The following is a 16,190-nucleotide window of genomic DNA, read 5'->3' on the forward strand; positions in this document are numbered from 1 at the left end:
CAATCACCCACAACCCACAAAGACAAAACAGGCTACCTAAATATGGCTCCCAATCAGAGACAACGACTAACACCTGCCTCTGATTGAGAGCCATATCAGGCCAAACACATAGAAACAGACAAACTAGACATACAACATAGAATGCCCACTCATATCACACCCTGATCAAACAAAACATAGAAACATACAACGCAAACTATGGTCAGGGCGTGACACCCAGCATGACTCTTACAGCAAAATAATAATGCAGCAACAGGATTTGAATGTTCAGTCCATAATGTTGCTTGATTGGTGGTCAGGCTGATTAGCTGGACAAAAAGAACTGTGTGTTAGTGTGTTAGTGTTAGTGTAACTGTGTGTAGTGTGGATTTTCAGTAAATGTATGTCAAACACGAAGCTCACATGCATTAAAATGCATTAACCTGTCTAGGATCAGCGTGGCGCTAGCGGCACACCCCCCCCCCCCCCACTGAAAAACCAGTGCCGCGAAATTCAAAAAAAATATTTTTTTAAAATATTTAACTTTCACACATTAAAGTCCAATACAGCTAATGAAAGACACAGATCTTGTGAATCCAGTCAACATTTCCGATTTTTAAAATGTTTTACAGGGAAGACACAATATGTAAAGATGTACATCTATTACCTAAAAACACATTAGCATAATCCACCATCTTTTATTTGTCCACCAACACCAGTAGCCATCACCAATTCGGCTAAACTAAGATATTTATAGCCCCTAACCAACAAAAAAACTCATTAGATGACAGTCTGATAACATATTTATGGTATGGGATAGGTTTTGTTAGAAAAAAGTGCATATTTCAGGTAGATGGCATAGTTTACAATTGCACCCACCATCACAAATGGACTAGAATAATTACAATGAGCAACGTGTTTACCTAACTACTAATCATCAAACATTTCGTAAAAATACACAGCATACACGAATCGAAAGACACAGATCCTGTGAATACAGACAATATTTCAGATTTTCTAAGTGTCTTACAGCGAAAACACAATAAATCGTTATATTAGCATAGCACATAGCACATAGCAGCCCAGCATTGATTCTAGCCAAAGTGGGCGATAACGTCAACATCGCCAAAAATATATTAATTTTTTCACTAACCTTCTCAGAATTCTTCAGATGACACTCCTGTAACATCATATTACACAATCCATATAGAGTTTGATCGAAAATGTTTATATTTAGCCACCAAAATCATGGTTAGACAATGTGAAATGTAGCTCAGCTGGTCAGAAAATGTCCTTGCGCCACTTAGACAGTGATCTACTCTTATACATAAATACTCATAAACGTGACTAAAAAATATAGGGTGGACAGGGATTGATAGACAATTTAATTCTTAATACAATTGCGTTATTACATTTTTTAATTTATCCTTACTTTTCAATACAGTTTGCGCCAAGCGAAGCTACGTCAAAAAACATGGCGTCCTAAGCCACTAAAATGTTTCGACAGAAACACGATTTATCATAATAAAAATGTCCTACCTTGAGCTGTTCTTCCATCAGTATCTTGGGCAAAGGATCCTTTCTTGGGAGAAATCGTCTTTTGGTGGAAAGCTGTCCTCTTGCCATGTGGAAATGTCAACTGCGTTCGGGATGAACTGAAAAGCGTGCCCAACTTTTCACATCGTTGCAAAAATAAATGTCCCAAAATCGCACTAAACGGATATAAATTGCTATAAAACGCTTTAAATTAACTACCTTATGATGTTTTTAACTCCTAAAACGAGTGAAAAGATGACCGGAGAAATATAACAGGCTAAACTAACGCTTGGAACAGGTGCGCGCCGGTGTCCTCTAGGCTCATGACGCAGCTCCCAAAGAATGACTAGCTTCAGGGTTTTTTCATTTGTAGGGCCTGTGAACGAGCAATCGACCCCGTTGGAATCGTCATCACGTAAAGGCATCCAGGGGAAGACGTAAGAAGTGTCCGTATAGTCATAGCAACGACAGTGCCCTTTTAAATGACTTCAGAAGAGTGGCCAACATTTCTCAAATCTGACTCCATGTCAGGGAAATTGCTGTAGAATGGGCTCTGTTCCACTTAGAGACAAAATTTCAACTCCTATAGAAACTATAGACTGTTTTCTATCCAATAATAATAATAATATGCATATTGTACGATCAAGGATTTTGTGGGAAGCCGTTTAAAAAATTACCCAATTAGCATAAATAGTCTAAACAGCGCCCCCATCCCCAACAGGTTAAAAAACTCTCAGCAACAAAAGATTGATCAAAATAAAACCACATGATTTCACATGTGGAAAATCACATGATTCCACGTGAAATGTCCACGTTTTGCACATGTAAAAAAAAATATATATATATATACATTTTACATGAAGTTTCATATGTGGATTTTCACAAGTGATCACTTAACCTATCTTACAGTATGTGAAATCATATGAAACCATGTGATTTTGGAAGACTTCACATGTGATGAAATCTCACATGAAGTTTCACATGTGATCACAACCCTGTGGATGGAAATATTCACATGACGCCCTGCAAACCAAATTGAGTAGTTAGGTTGTGCCAGGAACGTCATGAAATAACTAACTGCAGTGTTTTCAACTTACATGTTTGGCGTACATGATTACATTGTGTATGTTTATTTATACAATAATTATCATTCAACATGTCCTCAACCGGGATTTGAACTCACATCGGCATTCTGATCTTCCTGCTTTGCCACAATGTCTGTGTCAATATCTGAATTCACTTGTATTCACTTTGGACTTCAAAGTCAATCTCAGTTTGGCTACAGACTTTGTACCCCAAATCCAGAGGTTGTGAGTTCAAATTCCAGGTGGGGTCTAATTAAAAAGGCAGTACTAAGTGATCATGTTAAATGTAATCATATTGTCATTGACTAAATATTTTTACACCATTTTAGCTGAACAGTGTACCACTTACCTTAAAACCCCCATACCATTTCATAACTTTCCTTACAAAATAAACACATTTTCACATGTTGAGCTGAAATTCTCACGTGAAAACAAAAGAGACATGTGAGGTCAGTTGTTCATTCAACCATATGTTCACATCCATTCAATAACACTAACAGACATGTTTTCATCTCACATGTGAATTGCAGATTCATTTGCATTTTCACATGTGAAAACATAAGTATCACGGGTAGAATTGCATGTCCACATGTGGAAAAATGTTCGCGTGTGAAAATCTAACTCTTGTGGAACTCTTTGAAAGATTTTCAAATGCTGTCACGTGTAGTTTCGTGGTTTCACATGTTGAAATGAATTTTACATGAGATCTTGTTTTCACATGTGCTCAAATGTTTTCACATGAGTAGTTTTGCATGTTGTCACGTGAAATTCATGTGGTTTTTCAGTAAGGGTTGGTTGGGGCTTTTTAACCTAGCTGTGTCCACTCCAAACCAGATCCACAGAGCCACAGAGGCTCTGGAACCCAGACTTTAATTAGGGAGAGTGAATTTATGAGGCTCACTTAAATCCCCCTAATTACCTACTGTGTAAGTGTAGTAACTACCTAACAAAATGATGATTAGAACAGGAGGAAAATTACATAAACAGCTTTCATTACATCTTGAAGTAAAACAGTATATGTGCTCTCAGTGCTTTTGTTGGCCATCCACTTCTTCAATAGCTGGCAATAATTCAGGCAACATGTGGAGCTTCACGGATTGAAATCATTGTAGCTAATTAATAACCATGTGATATACTGGTGGCAAAGGAAAGTCATCATCGTGAACACTTTTATTCGCTCCCTACTGAGTCATGGAGCCTAACACTACTGCTGTTGCTGGCTGGCTGCTCTGGTTCCTGCGTTTTCAAAGTAACACTGTTTAATATTTCATGGTCAATATGTAACCCAGGTTAGACTCCATGTGGACTCCCGAGCCATATATTAGGCTGTGTATGAAGTTATTTGCCCAGAGTAATGAGTTTTATTGTAGCAGCACACAGGCCATTATTGGGTTGAAGATGTTGTGGGCCAGCTAGTAAAGTTAGGAGAACTTTGAGATGTGTGGAGTGTATCTGTGCGTTGGTGTATGATTCAGGGAAGGAAATTGGAGTTATAGAATCTAGTTATTTGATAATAACTCATAAAATTCTGTCTCATTATTGTAGAGCTTCTGGTTGAAGTATGAATGATTTCTGCACATCTGTCTTTTTTTCTCCTATTTATGTGCATAAAAGGAACATAAAGATAGTAAATACACAGACCGAGTTTTGTGTTTCTGCCTATCATTAAGTCCTGATATTGTCTATGTAGAATATGCAGACAGAGTTGAAATGGAGAAGACAATGCATTAATCCCTTTACATTAAGGTGTCAATTACAGTAAGCCTTGTTAACATTGTTGTCTGATATAATTGATTCAAGCAGACGTTTTAGGATATTTTCTTCAGGCAGAGTCAATTTGGAAGGTGACGTGCTGTTCCAGTGGTCAGGCTTTTGACAGGACCTCAGGGATGTAGATCCCAGCAGGAAGGAGGGGGGCTGGGATGGAGTCCCAGCAGGTGCACCTGTCTGGATGTCAAATAGAAACACAGCTAGGCTGAGAGCTGTAACACACATGAGACCGACTGAATCTACCAGTCACCTTCCACTGCTGCTGCTGCTCTCTGAGATGTCAGACCGCTCCAGACACCCACGCCTACGTGCTATTCTCTTTCCTCTCTACTGCGGTGCCAGACGACTCCTTGAGTTCTGGTTGTGTGGGATGACTCCTGGCCTCTCACGAGGCTGGAGACATGCAGAGATATTGATGTGTCTCTGTTGCAGAGGGACAGAGCATCAGTAACTGGGTTCCAGGTGGGGATGACACATTGGCCATCTCTATGGGAGAACACGTCACAGAAGGGAAGCCCACAGGGCACCGAGGAACCTGAGCAGTGACAGTGAGAAGATAGCAGAGATATGGTCCTGGTGAACCACATCGTCTCCTGTGAATAGAGAAAATATGCTTTCTTTCAACAATATGCCCCATAAAACCTAAGAGCCATCCCGTAGCAAAGGCTGTGTGTCTAGTTCGTACTATAATAGCCTGCACAAATTGTTTTCTTAAATGTCCAATGAAGCCATTTTTATCTCTATATCAAATATTTTTGGGGTGACAATTAGGTACCTTACTGTGATTGTTTTCAATTAAAATAGTCAAAAATAACAAAAACAGAAAGAATTTTGCTAGGACTGTCTGTGAGTGGTCTGAGTTGGGAGGGGAAAACTGAAAACTAGCTATTATTGGCAGATAGTTTTGGAACTCTCTTTCTTATTGGTCTATTAACTAATTTACCGCCTGGTGATGTCACAAGGCAGGCCAAAACTCTATCCCACCAAAACAGGCAGAAATTTCAGGCGGTCTTTTCAAACAGCTCTTACACTAAAAGGGCATTATTATCATTTAAAAAATTTCACAGTATTATTCCAACTTCATAGTGTGGATATATACACTGCTCAAAAAAATAAAGGGAACACTTAAACAATACAATGTAACTCCAAGTCAATCACACTTCTGTGAAATCAAACTGTCCACTTAGGAAGCAACACTGGTTGACAATAAATTTCACATGCTGTTGTGCAAATGGAATAGACAAAAGGTGGAAATTATAGGCAATTAGCAAGACACCCCCACAAAAGGAGTGATTCTGCAGGTGGTGATCACAGACCACTTCTCAGTTCCTATGCTTCCTGGCTGATGTTTTGGTCACTTTTGAATGCTGGCGGTGCTCTCACTCTAGTGGTAGCATGAGACGGAGTCTACAACCCACACAAGTGGCTCAGGTAGTGCAGTTCATCCAGGATGGCACATCAATGCGAGCTGTGGCAAAAAGGTTTGCTGTGTCTGTCAGCGTAGTGTCCAGAGCATGGAGGCGCTACCAGGAGACAGGCCAGTACATCAGGAGACGTGGAGGAGGCCGTAGGAGGGCAACAACCCAGCAGCAGGACTGCTACCTCCGCCTTTGTGCAAGGAGGTGCACTGCCAGAGCCCTGCAAAATGACCTCCAGCTGGCCACAAATGTGCATTTATTTATTGTCAATCAGTGTTGCTTCCTAAGTGGATAGTTTGATTTCACAGAAGTGTGATTGACTTGGAGTTACATTGTGTTGTTTAAGTGTTCCCTTTATTTTTTTGAGCAGTGTATATATATATATATACATACAACACAGGAAAATCTTGTTTTTGACTGCACTGGGTCGATACATTTTCAAAATCACACTGAGAAAGCCAGAGATGTCAGAGAATACACATTTGGTGTTATATCAGGATTCAAAGTGAATTGGGAGAAAACTGAAATAAATTCAATTTCTTAGTATGACTTCTCAAACTTAAATTTATGTTCTAAGTGGAAATGAACAAAGACACATGAAGTACCTGGGTGTACTGATACCTTGCAATCTGGTGGTGGCATTTTCCAATAATAGATAAGATTGAATCCAATGTTCAGAGATGGAGAACTCTCCCTATTTCTATGTTAGGTAGGGTCAACATAATCAAAATGAATATATTACCAAGGCTGATGTATTTATTCCAGGCTTTGCCAGTTTCAATTCCATCCAACTTTTTAAATAACATTGAGGCCTGCTCTCCAACTTTAGTTGGAATGGAAAGACCTCAAGAGTCAAATTGACAGTTTTACACTTACCCTATCAAGCTGGAGGTGTTGGACTACCTCATATGAAGATGTATTACTGGCTTGTGCAACTGCGTTCACTTAAACAATGGACAGCAGATTATCCTTGTACATGGAGTGTCACGTTCCTGACCTGTTTCCGTTGGTTTCTGTATTTGTTTAGTATGGTCAGGGCGTGAGGTGGGTGGGTAGTCTATGTTATGTGTTTCTATGTTGGGTTCAATGTGTTGCCTGATATGGTTCTCAATTAGGGGCAGGTGTTTGACGTTTCCTCTGATTGAGAACCATATTAAGGTAGGCTGTTCTCACTGTTTGTTGGTGGGTGATTGTCTTCCGTGTCAGTGTTTGTTACCACACGGACTGTTACGTTTGTCTAGTCTGTTCCTGTTCGTGCGTTCTTCGTTTATATGTAAGTTCTCATGTTCAGGTCGGTCTACGTCGTTTTTTGTTTTGTAATTTCTCAAGTGTATTTCGTGTTCGTCTTGTCTAAATAAATTCATCATGTCTTCACAACACGCAGCGTTTTGGTCCGATCCCTACACCTTCTCTTCAGAAGAAGAGGAGGAAATCAGCCGTTACATGGAGGAGTATCGAAGTCATACATTTAATAATACCATAAGATCTAAAAAATATATTCACCACTTCGGGTCCAAGGCATTGAAGAAAAAACAGACAATCCAATGATTCTCAATTCCATTAGTATTTTGAAAACATATCTGAAGGAAGAAATTGAGGAGAACCATTGGTCACAGTTATGTGAACATGTTCATACGTGCTCCTACAACCTAAGACATAAACAACTGCAATTTAAGATAATTAATAAGACTTTTTAAAACGTATTTAACATTTATTTAACTAGGCAAGTCAGTTAAGAACAAATTCTTATTTACAATGACGGCTTACTCCGGCCAAACCCTCCCCTAATCCGGACGACGCTGGGCCAATTATGCGCCGCCCTATGGGACTCCCAATCGCGGCCAGTCGTGATGCAGCCTGGAATCAAACCATGGTCTGTAGTGATGCCTCTAGCACTGAGATGCAGTACCTCATACTCAGCCTCAATAACACACTGGAGGACTGAACTGTCTAGCTTCATACCATTGGATTTTGTATATTATAAAATTAAACAAAAAACGGAAGTGTTTGACGAAATTTGTGAACCATATGTTGATCACCTTGGGGAATGTGCTGTAAAGTGGACGTTTTGTTTTTGTGTTTTAGTGTTTTTGTGTTGTGTTGTTTGTTTAAAAAACTATTGTCAAAAAAAGAGAGAAAAGGAGAAGGAGAGAAGTCACGCACCGAATTGACCCGAACCCACTTTTTTAACTGCAGAAGAAAAAATTAAATATATTATCCTTATTATTTTATGCCATCTGCTAATAAACAACATGCTTTATTAGAGCAGAATGGAGAAGGTCAACCCTGGCAAGGAATCTCACCCAAGATGTAGCCATCTGCCTCCATCCTTCATCGTCCTGCTCGTGCACAGACCCTGCTAATGTTCCTATTCATTCGGCCATTTGTTGTACTTAATGTGGCTTGATGTGCCAGATGCATGGTACAATTAAGTGCAGGGAATTGTAACACACAAACATGCACACACTAACAGACATAAACAATGAAAGCAATTACAGACACACAAACACAAAGCCATTCGACGCAAACCCAGTGCTACTGAATCTCTCTCTCTCATCTAAGGTTACATACATCCCATCGTAAAGCCCTGCACAAGTCTCGCAGACACACACAGAAAAACAGAAAGGATTGTATCTATTTGATTCATATAGTAGGCAGGGATGTAGACTTTACAGGGTGATGGTAAATATGTTGCTTCTCCAAAAGCTTGGTATACGTATACATTTTCTCTGTGGAGCCTAGCTTACAATGATTGAGGAACTTTTACGTCTTTGTTAGTTTATCACAGTTGTGTTCTGTGGCAGAGGAGAGCTTCAGGAAGGCATTCTGCAAGAGCAGGAAGATGTGAGGGCAAATATGAATGGCACATTATCCCACGGAAACACGCTTGTGTTGAAATCTGCTCAAGAAAAGTATGTGTCCATGAAAAAAAGAAACACTAGCATTTACTGATGTTTCTGTGAAAGATCAAGCCCATTAGGTAAACGTGTTATGTAAATTCTCCCAAAAATGTCACTTCACTTTACATGAAGTTGCTTGGGTATCCCTGGTCACAACACTGGAATTACAGAGTTGGTTGTTAAAGATTGTTACGTTGTAAGTACAATGTAACTAAAAGGGTTCAACCTAATGTTCTCCTGTCTCCTAATTTCTCCTGGTTAGCCTATTGTCTGCAAAGGTTGTTACATTGTAACTACATAGTAATTATTAAGGTTATACCCTACTGGGTTTCACTATACATTAAGTTGCTTCCTCCAGGGTAGGCACATGATAATTACAAGTATATCCTATGTAACTGCATTTTTCTTACGTTACACTTGATTGGGTATAGCCTTTGAGCCAGGTCATAACATAGAAATAAACACATTGAAAATGACCGGTAGTTAATGACAGGGTGTGCTTGTTACAGGTCTATTTATCAACCCTGCTATTTTATTTGGATTCAATGGTAGTGGCACCTTGTAGTTATATGTAACATGGTCCAGATTGTGGTTTGAGTTATTAACATTGTAATTCAGATGTGACTTTCAAAAATGTAATTACAAAACATTAGTTACATATGTGAAATAACCTTCAGCAAGTGAATGTGTAATCACACATTCTTTGTTCCAATTGTGTAACAACTGGCAGCGCTACAACCTTTTTACCATGTAATTACATAGTAACACCTATGTAATTACATAGTAACACCTATGTAACTACTATGTTGATGCTAGTTACTCACGTGTAGTTATATAGTAATAGGGGCAACAATGTAAAGTGTTACCAAAATGTCAATATATCTGAATAACGGTTAGGTACTTTGTTCACAAATATTTGTCCGTTTGAAAGCTAAACGTCACATCCACAAATGCATATCCATAATGCTTTGTCTCCTATCTGTCTCCTAAATGTCTAAACACCATGGCCATGTTAAATGGTCCTTTTCAAAGCTCCTATCACTTCCTCTGTGTGACTATCCCACTGCGGTAAGACCATCTAGTTCTCTGTCTGATTTCAACTATATTATGAGTACACGGTAGGGGTCTGAGAGGTGATGTTTGAAATATAGATCTTATCAAACAATAGCCCTGCACACTGTTTATCTTGTGGTATCAGCACAAGGAAAATGTGTAATAGCTGAAAAGTCATTTTCAGAACCATTGTAACTGGACAGCTCCTCTTACGGAGAAAAACGTGAATTGTTCGACAAGATCTACCTCCAACTAACAAATCTTCAACAAAAAATATATAATACACAGTACAGTAGGCCTAGGGCATACTTTTCCCCCTGATCATTTTGAAACAATGATGACCAAATTCTAATTTGATTGGTTAAAGAGCAGTTGTTACAATATTTAGTTTTTTTGTTGTCAATTTGCCCTATAGTTTCATTTGAGATAAGGTTAGATATGAAAAATAGATATACACTGCTCAAAAAAATAAAGGGAACACTTAAACAACACAATGTAACTCCAAGTCAATCACACTTCTGTGAAATCAAACTGTCCACTTAGGAAACAACACTGATTTGACAATAAATTTCACATGCTGTTGTGCAAATGGAATAGACAAAAGGTGGAAATTATAGGCAATTAGTAAGACACCCCCAAAAAAGGAGTGATTCTGCAGGTGGTGACCACAGACCACTTCTCATTTCCTATGCTTCCTGGCTGATGTTTTGGTCACTTTTGAATGCTGGCGGTGCTCTCACTCTAGTGGTTAGCATGAGACGGAGTCTACAACCCACACAAGTGGCTCAGGTAGTGCAGTTCATCCAGGATGGCACATCAATGCGAGCTGTGGCAAAAGGTTTGCTGTGTCTGTCAGCGTAGTGTCCAGAGCATGGAAGCGCTACCAGGAGATAGGCCAGTACATCAGGAGACGTGGAGGAGGCCGTAGGAGGGCAACAACCCAGCAGCAGGACCGCTACCTCCGCCTTTGTGCAAGGAGGTGCACTGCCAGCGCCCTGCAAAATTACCTCCAGCAGGCCACAAATGTGCATGTGTCTGCTCAAATGGTCAGAAACAGACTCCATGAGGGTGGTATGAGGGCCCGACGTCCACAGGTGGGGGTTGTGCTTACAGCCCAACACCGTGCAGGACGTTTGGCATTTGCCAGAGAACACCAAGATTGGCAAATTCGCCACTGGCGCCCTGTGCTCTTCACAGATGAAAGCAGGTTCACACTGAGCACATGACCACATGTGACAGACGTGACAGAGCCTGGAGACGCCGTGGAGAACGTTCTGCTGCCTGCAACATCCTCCAGCATGACCGGTTTGGCGGTGGGTCAGTCATGGTGTGGGGTGGCATTTCTTTGTGGGGGCGCACAGCCCTCCATGTGCTCGCCAGAGGTAGCCTGACTGCCATTAGGTACCGAGATGAGATCCTCAGACCCCTTGTGAGACCATATGCTGACACATGCACATTTGTGGCCTGCTGGAGGTAATTTTGCAGGGCTCTGGCAGTGCACCTCCTTGCACTAAGGCGGAGGTACCGGTCCTGCTGCTGGGTTGTTGCCCTCCTACGGCCTCCTCCACGTCTCCTGATGTACTGGCCTGTCTCCTGGTAGCGCCTGCATGCTCTGGACACTACGCTGACAGACACAGCAAACCTTTTTGCCACAGTTCGCATTGATGTGCCATCCTGGATGAACTGCACTACCTGAGCCACTTGTGTGGGTTGTAGACTCCGTCTCATGCTACCACTAGAGTGAGAGCACTGCCAGCATTCAAAAGTGACCAAAACATCAGCCAGGAAGCATAGGAACTGAGAAGTGGTCTGTGGTCACCGCCTGCAGAATCACTCCTGTTTTGGGGGGTGTCTTGCTAATTGCCTATAATTTCCACCTTTTGTCTATTCCATTTGCACAACAGCATGTGAAATTTATTGTCAATCAGTGTTGCTTCCTAAGTGGACAGTTTGATTTCACAGAAGTGTGATTGACTTGGAGTTACATTGTGTTGTTTAAGTGTTCCCTTTATTTTTTTGAGCAGTGTATAATTCTTGCCATTTTGAAAACAGCATTTCACTCCAGTGACCCCCCTAACCCAACTCTCTTAGTGTATTCAGCTATGCTTAAATTATTCACAATTGATCTATATATAGCTATCAGCAAAGAATGGTTACCACTTAAATGATAACAATTCATTTTGTATCAGTGTTAATGAACTCTGCCTTGGTACTATAGAAGTGGTTAAGGGCCTGAAGCACCTTGTATTGTGGTGAGTTCAGCCCTGAAGGAGATGAAAGGAAATACTCAATGATGAGGATAATTGCTTTTTTTGTTAAATCACTTGTCAAGATACGAACGAGAAGAAAACGCACTTAGGTAAGTCTCCAAGAGATTAGGAAAGAGAGACTGGAAATAATAAAGCTGTATGCAATCACATCTCATATTTAAAATCAGACTTGTACTGTTCAAACTCACTGAAAAGTAGCAGTGTTCACAGCTACTTATACCTCTCAGAACGCAGAACTCCGTAAGACAGAGATAGGCCTAAAACAAGTGGTCTCTTTGTAATGTATCTTAGTTCCTGTTAACGGCAGGACTAGTATAGCTGGCTCTGTGTGTCTCAGAATAAACTGGCATGCACATGACAGAGACATTGCCCTTGGACACTGACATTCGATTTCCATCCCTCTGCATAACGTGTCCAAATATGACGCAAATAATGGGAAAGGTAAATGGCTATCTGAAAATCCGTCTCTGCCATGCCATGTGCACTCTCTGCCATGCCATGAAGACGGTTCGGGGACATCAACGAGGGATGAGCGGAGTGAAATGGCATGTAGTGACATCTCTTTCAGATTACTCTGTAGGTGACAGCCAGGCTCATGTGATTGGGGGATCATTTGAGCTGGAGACGTTCATGTTTGTATGTCCTTTTGTATGTCCTGGCTCACTGATATAATGCATCCCATACTCCTTCCATTCATTTACCATGTAGAGTATCCTGCTGTGATATCTGTCCTGAATCAATCACATTGTCTATGTATATTTTAGGGACACTGGTGCTAAGTAAACCGGTAAGAATCTGTATGAATTTAACTACATATTTGATTAAAAGTGGGTGTTGATAAATATTTGTACACTCATTCTCCCCGGTTTTACATATTGATAATAGCTTGCCATGCATGCTGAAATTACAAATAAGGGTTATATGTTATGGCTCTCCAGACTGGCTCCTTCCGGGTGAGTTGTTGCCATGGCAATGCTGCATATCACTCCATACTAATAGACCTATTTTTGTGCAGTAACCATGTTGCCGTTATGGATTCTTTCAGTGGATATGTGGAGGTGGCTTTTTGTGTAGAATGTATCTATTTAGGCAGGCCAAATCAATACAATCATTTGTGGAATGACAACAATGTCCTGATCGTTATCTGGGGAAAAGTGGAAAATGTACATTTTTAAGCTGTGTGAAATGCTTATGCTAAGAGAACCATAGAGACATAGAAGGCGCAAGACATACTACCATTCAGTATCTGATCCCACCATTACAGATTTCCGGCCTCCTCGCTCCTGAATGTGGCTGAAGCATTACAGATTGCGCAATAGAAAGGTCAAGGTCACTCCCGATTGAGCCGACATATGCAGCGTTTAAAACGAATGCAGTGTCCTCTAACATTGCCTTTACATTTTCAATCACGCTGTAACACTGAACTTCTGCGATACGGATTGAATAGAGCCCTTTGTCTATACATGGATGCAAGCGCCGTGTGTGTAAAATATAGGCTCCAGGGAAATCATGATTTTAGTCAGAGACATCACTAAACATTAAGCTGACAAAAAGACAGGAACCTCAATAAGTAGATTCCTGTATGACACACTGAGCAACAGTTCATACAGATGCTATTTTTCCGTTGGTGCCAATAGCAATGGGCGTATTTATGGATTCACCGTATGTTGTGGGTGGGTTGAGCAGAATGTAAGTCCCTAAAGTGTGCTTAAAACTCACCCATCTCAGTGAAACATTTAGCGGTGAGCGCCGCTGAACTTTCAGCATAGCTGCAGGGGGAGCGAGTGTGGGAGGAGAGGGGAATCCATGTGAGGGAATGATTAAAACGGTAATTGTACAAGTCTCTTATATTCAACAAAATAGACTCTCATTTTTCATGGGCGAGGGCACAGTGAGTAGTGGACACTGGGATTGCTTCTGACTCAGGCTGTCTGTTTCCCGCTGCTGCAGGCCCCTCAGAGACACATTAATCAAAGATGACTGCCACGCTCCTCCTATACACATTAGATACAGTGAAACAGCAGTGAAACAGCAGTGAAACGACAGGCACGCAGACATGACGACCCTGCTCTAATTATAAGTACCGCAACATACAGGCTACCTCCCCAATAAGTATATAGCACGGTTCAATTGTTAAAGTTGTATGTTTTGTTTCATTCAGTACAATTCACAAGCAGTGTTCCTCTAGATGCACCAGAGTAATACACTTCGGTTCCCCTGACAAGCTGTAGGAACATTATTTTATTACATTAGATTTTTCTAACGGAAACTTATGCCAGAATTCAATCAAACCTGCCTTTGAGTGAAACAAAAACCCCAAATGATCCTTGTGGTGACAAAAATCCATGCTGCAATTAAGATAAACAGTTTTGTGTTCTCAGCATTTACCTCATATAAACTCTAAATGAACTACTACATGCATGGCAAGGTTACCAAAGTGGCTGAGCTATCTTGTTGAATGATGTAGAGCTAGATGTTGTTTTTGTTTCTCTGTGGTAAACACTAAGTTAAAAATATGTCTGCATAAAGAATTGGGTATCAGCTATGACATGGCATCTTGAGTTAGAAAACATTTATTTTGGTTATTGAACTACAATAAGTGAAATGAATTTACACCCAGTAACAGAATAACGGTAACGGAATTACATCCCGGGTCCCTGATCTGTACTACATAGAAATGCATAATTATGGATATGAATGTCATTCTCCTCATGTTTCACACGTTTGGACATCCCAGTGCAGCACAGGGATGTCCACAGCTGTGTAGTGCTCGGGCAAAAACCAAAACGTGCACCCAGAAGGGCCCCAGTACAGCACAGTACAATCAAATCATTTATTTTTTTTGTCACACGAATACAAGAGGTGTACAGTGAAATGTTTACTTACAAGTCCAACAATGTACTTAAGAAAAATACCTAAAAAAATAAGTAATAAAAGTAACAAATAATTAAAGAGCAGCAGTAAAATAACAATAGCGAGGCCATATACAGGGTGTGCCGGTAGAGAGTCAATGTGTGGGGGAACCGGTTAGTCAAGGTAAATGAGGTCATATGTGCATGTAGGCAGAGTTATTAAAGTGACTATGCATAGACAATAACGGAGAGTAGCAGAGAGTAGCAGCAGCATAAACGGGGGGGGGGATGCAAATAGTCCGGGTAGCCATTTGATTAGATGTTCAGGAGTTGTATGGCTCAAATCAAATAACAAATCAAATCCCATTTTAGAGGTAGTGCAAATCAAATCACTACAGAAGGTAGTGCAAATGGCCCCGTACATCACTGGAGACAAGCTTCCTGCCATCCAGGACCTCTATACCAGGCGGTGTCAGAGGTAGGCCCTAAAAATTGTCAAAGACTCCAGCCACCCTAGTCATAGACTGTTCTCTCTGCTACCGCATGACAAGCGGTACCGGAGCGCCAAGTCTAGGTCCAAGAGGCTTCTAAACAGCTTCTAACCCCAACCCGTAAGACTCCTGAACATCTAATCAAATAGCCACCCAGACTGTTCTTAAAATACTTGTTACTTTATTTCTTATTCGCATTCGCATTTTTTTTAACTGCATTGTTGGTTAGGGGCTCGTAAGTAAGAATTTCACTGTAAGGGCTACTACACCTGTTGTATTCGGCCCATATGACTTGATTTGATTTGACTTATTGCGGATGTAGCGAAATGCTTATGCTTCAAGATCCGACAGTGCAGCAGTATCTAACAGGTAATATCAAGATATTCCACAACAAAACCTAATAGACACAATCTAGTAAAGGAATGGATGAGACTATATAAGTATAAAATATATGGATGAGCAGTGACAGAGCGGCTAAAATGCAATAGATTGTAAAGAATAGATAATGAAGGATACAGGAAACAGTACAGTATATACACATGAGATGAGTAATGTGAGATATGTAAACATTTTTAAAGTGGCATTATTAAAGTGACTAGTGTTCCATTTATTAATGTTGCCAATGATATCAAGTCTGTAGGTAGGCAGCGCCTCTCTGTGCTAGTGATGGCAGTTTAACAATCTAATGGCCTTGAGATAGAAGCTGTTTTCAATCTCTGAGGATCAGCGGAGTGTAGATGTTGTTTCCTACCTTCACCACCTGGGGCCCGTCAGGAAGTCCAGGACCCAGTTTCACAGGGCGGGGTCGAGACCCAGTGTCTCAAGCTTTATGATGA

The sequence above is a fragment of the Salvelinus fontinalis genome, chromosome 35 (genome assembly GCF_029448725.1).
Source record: "Salvelinus fontinalis isolate EN_2023a chromosome 35, ASM2944872v1, whole genome shotgun sequence".
NCBI lineage: Eukaryota > Metazoa > Chordata > Actinopteri > Salmoniformes > Salmonidae > Salvelinus > Salvelinus fontinalis.